Source organism: Coenobita brevimanus, chromosome 22 (assembly GCF_032717465.1).
Source record: "Coenobita brevimanus isolate Jiangsu-jjx chromosome 22, ASM3271746v2, whole genome shotgun sequence".
In the NCBI taxonomy this organism is placed as follows: Eukaryota; Metazoa; Arthropoda; class Malacostraca; order Decapoda; family Coenobitidae; genus Coenobita; species Coenobita brevimanus.
In genome coordinates, this window is record NC_136975.1 from 25,285,192 (window position 1) to 25,293,065 (window position 7,874).

General features: G+C 39.6%; 1 pseudogene; it reads left to right on the forward strand.

Annotated features, from left to right (window-relative positions):
- Positions 1-4,966: 4,966 nt before the first annotated feature.
- LOC145392453 (general transcription factor II-I repeat domain-containing protein 2A pseudogene) lies at positions 4,967-6,277 on the forward strand (annotated as a pseudogene).
- The last annotated feature ends 1,597 nt before the right edge of the window (positions 6,278-7,874 follow it).

Genomic DNA, 7,874 nt, shown 5'->3' on the forward strand with positions numbered 1-7,874 from the left:
ACTAGCTGATCAGACCAAATGCGGGAGAATATCCCCTCAGGGCTGCGTCATCACTTATTTATTCACAATTTCTCTCCATTTATTTCTGTCACGCACAGCCACTCTTCCTTGCTCGACAGACATCCCTCTCGCATCCAGCGCTCTCTTCACACAATCCATCCATCCTATTCGTGGTCTTCCTCTCAGCCTTACACTTCTCACATCAGATCTAGTTATCTTTTTCACCAATCGCTCATTATCCATTCTCTCCATATGCCCAAACCATCGCAACACCCTCTGCTCAACTCTACCAGCCATCTCCTGAACAACTCCAGTTCTCCTTCGCACTTCATCATTTCGCACCCGATCCATACGCGTCACTCCACACATACTCCTCAGACACCTCATCTCCATTACATTCAAACTTTTCCTCTCTGCTACACCCATATTCCATGTTTCAGCCCCATATAATGCAGTCGGTACCACAACACCCTCATACAGCCTTCTCTTTACATCCATTCTAAGCGAACGACATTTAAACACTTTTTCATTCCTCCCAGCACCTTTCCTACTTCATTTATTCTAAACTTCACTTCTGCATCTATTCTTCCATCCACAGCAACATGTGACCCTAGATATTTAAAACAATCTACCTCCTCAAGCAACTCACCATTCAAAACTATGTTCATCCCCCTACCATCTATCAACCTCGTACACTTCATCACTTTACTCTTATTCTCATTTACTTTCAAATTCCTCCTTTCACACACCCTTCCAAACTCCTCTACCAACTGTCTCAATCTCTCCTCTGAATCAGTCACCAGTGCAGTATCATCTGCAAACAGCAGCTGCTTCAGATTCCAATCTCCACCATCAACATTTACCAGACTCAGATCACCTAAAACTCTTGCATTCACCTCCCTTACAACACCATCCATGTAAATATTAAACAACCAAGGTGACATCACACATCCCTGTCGCAGCCCCACTCTCACGGGAAACCAATCACTCACAGCATTTCCCACTCTTTCACATGCTCTACTATTTACATAAAAACTTTTCACCCCTTTTAGTAACCTACCATCAAGTCCATACAATCTTAAAACAGTCCACAAAGCCTCCCTATCAATTCTATCATACGCTTTCTCTAAATCCATAAATGCCCAAAACACATCCTTGCCTTTCGCTAAATACTTTTCACACACTTGTCTCACAGCAAACACCTGATCAACGCATCCCCTCCCTCTCCTAAAGCCACACTGCTCATCACTAATCACTCCCTCTGTACCCTCTCTAACTCTCATAATTAACACTCTACCATACACCTTACCTACAACACTCAACAGACTTATACCCCTAAAGCTAGTACATTCATACTTATCACCCTTGCCTTTATACAACGGGACCACACAAGCACTTGCCCAGTCAATTGGCACCATACCTTTCTCAAAGCACACATTCAACAATCTTACTAACCAGTCAACAATAGTCACTCCACCACCCTTCAGGCATTCCACAGCACACCCATCCATACCTGCAGCTTTCCCTGTTTTCATCTCCTTTACTGCCTTCTCCACTTCCTCCTTCGTGATCAAAGAATCATTCAACTCTCCCAACACAATTATTCCTTGCACCCTTCCATCCGCCACAATCTCAGCCACCCTTTCCTCCTCTACATTTAATAATCTTTCAAAATACTCTGCCCATCTTTTCCTTACTGCATCCATCTCAATTAACATCCTTCCATCCTCTGCTTTTACTCGTTCTTCCTTCCCAGACTCTCCCTTTCGCACCCTTTTCACCTCCTTCCAAAACATTTTCTTATTCTGTTGAAAATTCTCTGTCAGCCGCCTACCCCACCTCTCATCTGCTGTCACTTTAGCATCACGCACAGCCCTTCTCACTCTATTCCTCTTTTCCTTATACCTTTCATATGACATCTCATCCTTCCTCTGCAGCCACACTTCATATGCACATCTCTTCTCGGCCACAGCCATACTTACTTCCTCGCACCACCATTCACTTCCTTTTCTTACACCACCACCCACACGTCTCACACCACACACCTCTTCTGCATGCCCCACCACAGCACTCTTAAACAACTGCCATTCCTCCTCCACGCTGCCATTTTCCTGATCTTTCACTGCGCTCCACTCATCTTTCAATTTCTCCTGATACTCTATCTTTTTCTCTCTTTTATCCAACTGACTCACTTTCAAAACCTCCCTGCCACACCTAACCCTCCTAGCTCTCACCCATCTCTTACCTACTCTTAACTTTCCCTCCACCAGGTAGTGGTCAGACATACCTCCACCCTCCCCTCTTAGAACTCTCACATCCAACAATCTTCCTATTACATTCCTAGACACAACCACATAGTCCATCAAAGCTCTATCAACAACCCTTCCACCCTCCTGTCTCACCCATGTATACTTATAAAAATCTTTCTTCTCAAACAGCGTATTCCCAATCACCATCTCTCGCTCAACACACATCGCTATCATTCGTTCCCCATTTTCATTTCTTCCAGGCACACCATGCATACCAACTACGCCTTCAACTGCTACATTTCCCACTCTAGCATTCAGATCTCCCCTTATTACCACATTCACATTCGCTCCAAAACTCTGCAGACACTCATCAACATCATTCCAGAAAGACTCCCTCTCTTGTTCATCCCTTTCACTACCAGGCCCATATGCACTCACAAACACCCACAACTCACGTTCAAATTTCGCTTTCACCCACATCAGTCTCGATGACATATATGGAAAAAAAAAATAGTTCAAAGTTAAGATTATGGTAAGAGCTATTAATATTTCATATAGAGATAATGATACTGGTATACTTCTATGTCATGTGTCATTCTTCTTCTTCTTCTTTTTTATATATAAAATTAATACATGCACATACTACAAAATGTCATAGAATAACCAATTTAACCTTAGCAAGTCTCCTGCTGCACATCTTTCCTGACTAATTCAAGAGGATAAAACCGCCCCGAAATTCTCTGGTACAGAAAAAGATTGCATTGACGTCATTTCATTGGTTAATCAGTGTGAACAGATCTTCATTAAACGACACATTAAAGATGAACAAGAGAAAATTGCTATTTTTTCCTCTTGAATTAGTCAGGAAAGATGTCCAACAGGAGACTTGCTAAGGTCAGATAAGCTCCTCAGAGCTAAGACATATGATGAATTTAAAACTGAATTTTTGAAGAAATTTTCTGGAGGTATGAACTTTTTGCCAGGTATAATCCCAGAATTACATGAGACTGTAGATCAGCCCTGTGCAACCTGCGGCCCAAGGGCCGCATGCGGCCCTCAAAGGCTTTTAATGCGGCCCTTTCTCCTAAAAATAAATAAGCTATAGTGCGGCCCTCAGAGAGAGAGAGAGAGAGAGAGAGAGAGAGAGAGAGAGAGAAAGTGTGTTACCAACTAGAGCCCACCGAAGGTTTGATTAAAATATTAAATTCATATTCTTGTGTACCAATTTTACATCTTTTTCCTATTTCATTCACTAGTGTACAGATTTTAGTTATATTAGAACAGAAAATAACATATTACTTGAAATTGTTAATTATTAGTACATATATAGATTGAGTGATCCTTGGCTGTCTGTCTATGAGTCAGACACGTATGATTCACGTACTGTAGTATGGTACATGTGTTCCCGCCTGACAGTGCCACTGCCTCACCAGTCTCCGTTGTGACTTCATTTGTTGTGGTTGATTTGTGATTACCGGTACTCTAAGTGTCTAAACTTCGTTTATATTGCAGTTTTGTGATTGGCTTTAGAAAACTTGCAAGCAAAACATTTTGAGAATTATATATCACTGCTGAGAATGTGGTAGAACCGTAGAACTGCTAAGATTTATAAACCATGAATTGATCAATAGCTTACAACTGAACAGTTATTGTTACATAGCCAATTTTTAACCTGTTCTTTACCGATGGCTTACTTTTCATAATTTTTGAAAATTATATATCAGTGCTGAGAATGTCGTTTAACCGTAGAACTGCTAAGATTTATAAACCATGAATTGATCAATAGCTACAACTGAACAGTTATTCTTGCATAGCCCATTTTTAACCTGTTCTTTACCGATGGCTTACTTTTCATATATTTAGGCTACCATTCGACAATTTTAAGTAAGTGAGGGAGTGTTTTATAGAGATGAAGGGGTTACTATATGTGTCTACTGAAAGATTTGGTGCAGATATAATGATTTCCTTCCTAATATGGCTAAAAACAGTTGATCATATTTAGCTTGGGAGAGAGTCGGGAGAGAATGGGTAACTCATCCCGAAAGATAATGCACTTAATTACCTCTATAATCGATTTATGTATTTTATCTTAATCATTCACTTGATTTTGCTAAGAAAATTTATACAAAATTATTAATTTTATTGGAATCTATTACATTTTTCTTAAAGCCATGTTTTACTAATTATATATTTTTCTCAGCAGGAAAGATCTTATTGTACTAATAATGGCTTCAAGTAAAAAACGCAAAATTTCAGAGGAAAACCGGAGTTTTCAAGAGAAATGGACTGAACAATATTTATGCATACAATCAGGGGGGAAAGCATTGTGCCTTGTGTGCCATGAAACCATTTCTTTTTTAAAAGAATATAACATCAATAGACACTACATCACAAAGCACAAAGAATATGAAAATATGACAGGTGAAGCACGCAAGGAAAAAATATCATTCTTGCAGAAATCTATGAAAGGACAACAGTCATTGTTTACAAAGAAAGTCAAGGAATATGATGCATCTCTCAAAACAAGCTTCTTGATTAGTCAAATCCTTGCAAAAAGACTCAAGCCCTATTCTGATGGTGAGGTAGTTAAAGAATGTTTGTGTGTAGCCTCGGACAATATGTTTCCTGACAAAAAGAAACAAGTTGAAAACATAAGCCTTTCAAGATATACTGTTGCTAGAAGAATAGACAGTCTTTCAGGGAGTATTGAAAGTACAATGGTCAAGCGAGTTAGTGCTTTTTCTGCGTACTCTGTTGCTCTTGATGAGAGTTGTGACACCACAAACACTGCACAACTTGCTGTGTATATTAGGGATGTTGACAATGACTATAATATTACAGAGGAAATGGCTTCACTACAAAGCATGAAGGGGACCACAACAGGACAAAATATTTTTGATGAATTGGAAAAAGTATTGGCAAGGTTTGGACTGGACTACACTAATTTAGTTTGCATTACAACAGATGGTGCTCCTGCGATGTCTGGTCAAAGAAATGGGGTTGTTGGATTACTGAAGACCAGAATGGAGTCTCAAAATATTGGCTCAGGTTCACTTATTGTCCTGCATTGTATCATACACCAGGAAGCTTTATGTGCAAAGACAATAAACTTTCAGCATGTGACTAATATTCTTGTGAAAGCTGTCAATTTCATTAGGTCAAGAGGTCTAAATCACCGCGAGTTTCAGCAGTTAATGGCAGACATTGAAGCAGAGTACAGTGATGTGAAGTATTTTTGTGAGGTCAGGTGGCTAAGCAAAGCAGGAATGTTGAAGAGAGCATATGAACTTTTGGAAGAAATTGTACTGTTCTTAGATATGAAAGGTAATGCTATCCCTGAATTGAGAGATAAGAAATGGAGATGTGATTTAGCATTTTTAGTAGATATAACTGATCATCTTAGTGCACTGAATGTTAGACTTCAAGGAAAAGATCAACTAATAAATGAGTTGTTCTCACTGATCAAAGGCTTGCAGATAAAATTGAGTCTGTGGGAGTCACAAATCAGAAACCATAACTCAGCCCACTTTCCTACACTGAAAAATCATGACACTAGCAACCTTCAGTATCAGAAGTATGGTGACAAGTTGGCAGTCTTACAAGAGGAATTTTCAGAAAGATTTAATGACCTCAAGAAACATTCACAAGCCATTGAAGTCTTTGCTTCTCCTTTTTCTGTGGATGTGGAAGCAATTCCCGAGGACATGCAAATGGAAATAATTGAACTACAATGCAATGATGAACTAAGAAAGAAGTTTGATGATAGTTCAGTATACCAGTTTTATAAGAAGCATGTATCAGTGACAGTGTATCCAAAACTGTCTGCTCATGCAAGGAAGATGATGTCAGTGTTTGGTAGCACATATGTATGTGAGCAGCTCTTTTCAAAAATGAATCTGGTTAAAAACAAGTATAGGTCTTCACTTACTGATGAACATTTGGAAAGTACCCTGCGTGTAGCCACATCATCCATACAGCCTGATATTGATGAGTTGGTGTCCCAAATGCAACATCAACCGTCTCACTAGGGTAGCCTTTCATTTGCTCATTGATGGTAAGGAAAATGTGTCTGCGTTTGATAATTCTTATTTTAATGATCCCAGTTAACCAATAACAAGTAATTATTTATATTTGTACGCTATAATAATAAGGTAGCCTTTCATTTGCTCATTGATAGTAAGGAAAATACTTTTGTTTCGGACAATTCTTATTCTTATGATCCCAATTTAAATAAAATCAGTAACAACTAATTATCTATCTTTATCAGTATAATCCCACATAATAAGTCTTCGATCGTAGTAAATAACGTGAAATAGTAAGGTTATGTGGCCCTTCATACCAACAGAGTCGTGACTAGTGGCCCTTTGGGAAAAAAGGTTGCACACCCCTGCTGTAGATCTTGTAAGGGAGCACACTACAAATCATGTGCTCAGCTAAATAACTGCTTTTGTCTCCACGATCAAAAGAACATATTTAGCTACCTTAGAAAACTCAAACTGGATAACAGGAGATAGAAAGATGTCCCCAGACCTCGTCGTGGATATCATTGGTTATGTAGCTGCCTTGTGTAAATTACCAGACAGGACCCTTAAGATCGCCAAGACGATCGCGTACACCCCAGGAATGTGCTTACTAGACTTAATGAACGAGGTAGAGATGCAGTGTAGCAAAGCAGAGGCGATCGAAACACAATCACATTCTAGTAGAATGAGATTGCCTGAGGCAGTATCAGCTGTGAAAACAGCTACAACCACCCCAAACAGAGAGCAAAATCGATCGCAACCCGAAAGCAGGCAGAGCACACAACCAAACGTGTTGAGACATCGATCGCAAACACCAAGCCACAGGCAGTTTCATAAGTTTCCATGCAGCCTGAGCAGATCTCGCACCACAGACACCACTAAATATGGGAAGTCATCTCATAGATCACAGTCAGGAGATTGGTCCATTATATGTCATTATTGTGCAAAACCAGGACACACAAAGAAGTAATGCTTTATCAAAACAAAAGAGGATAGACAAAAGACACAAGGATTTGGTCCCTACTGTAGGCATCATCGGTGCCAAGGGCACTAGACCAGTAACTGCAAAGCAGTAGAAAAACTAGAGTCCATTCTCAAATCAGGGGAAGACCAAGTCATGACAAAAAACGAACAAACGTTAAGAATAGCAACTCTAAAATTCACATAGGAGGCATGTTGGGAAATGAGTGTATCTTGATACCAGCTGTTTGTGGGCTATTGTGATGGTGAGAGGCATTCTGGAGAGGTGCTAACATCATTTCCTTTTGGTCTCAAGGTTTGACATTGACCTAACCTCTAGACTATATATGTATGTTGCTAGCTATTATGTTTTAAGATATTTTAGAGTCCTGACATGTACACATTCATTACATACAAGGCAAAATGAATCTAGTAGCTGATGCATTATCCAGGAAACCAAAAACAATTCAGGTCGCGGCATTAGATTTCAAAGGAAACATCCCAAATCACGATGAAATGGCGAAAGCACAAAGACTTGATCCAACATGGTCTAAAGTTACATACAAGTTAGAAACTGGAGATGACACACAATTACCTAAACTACATGTACCACTAGAACAATTCACAACAATCAATAATGCCT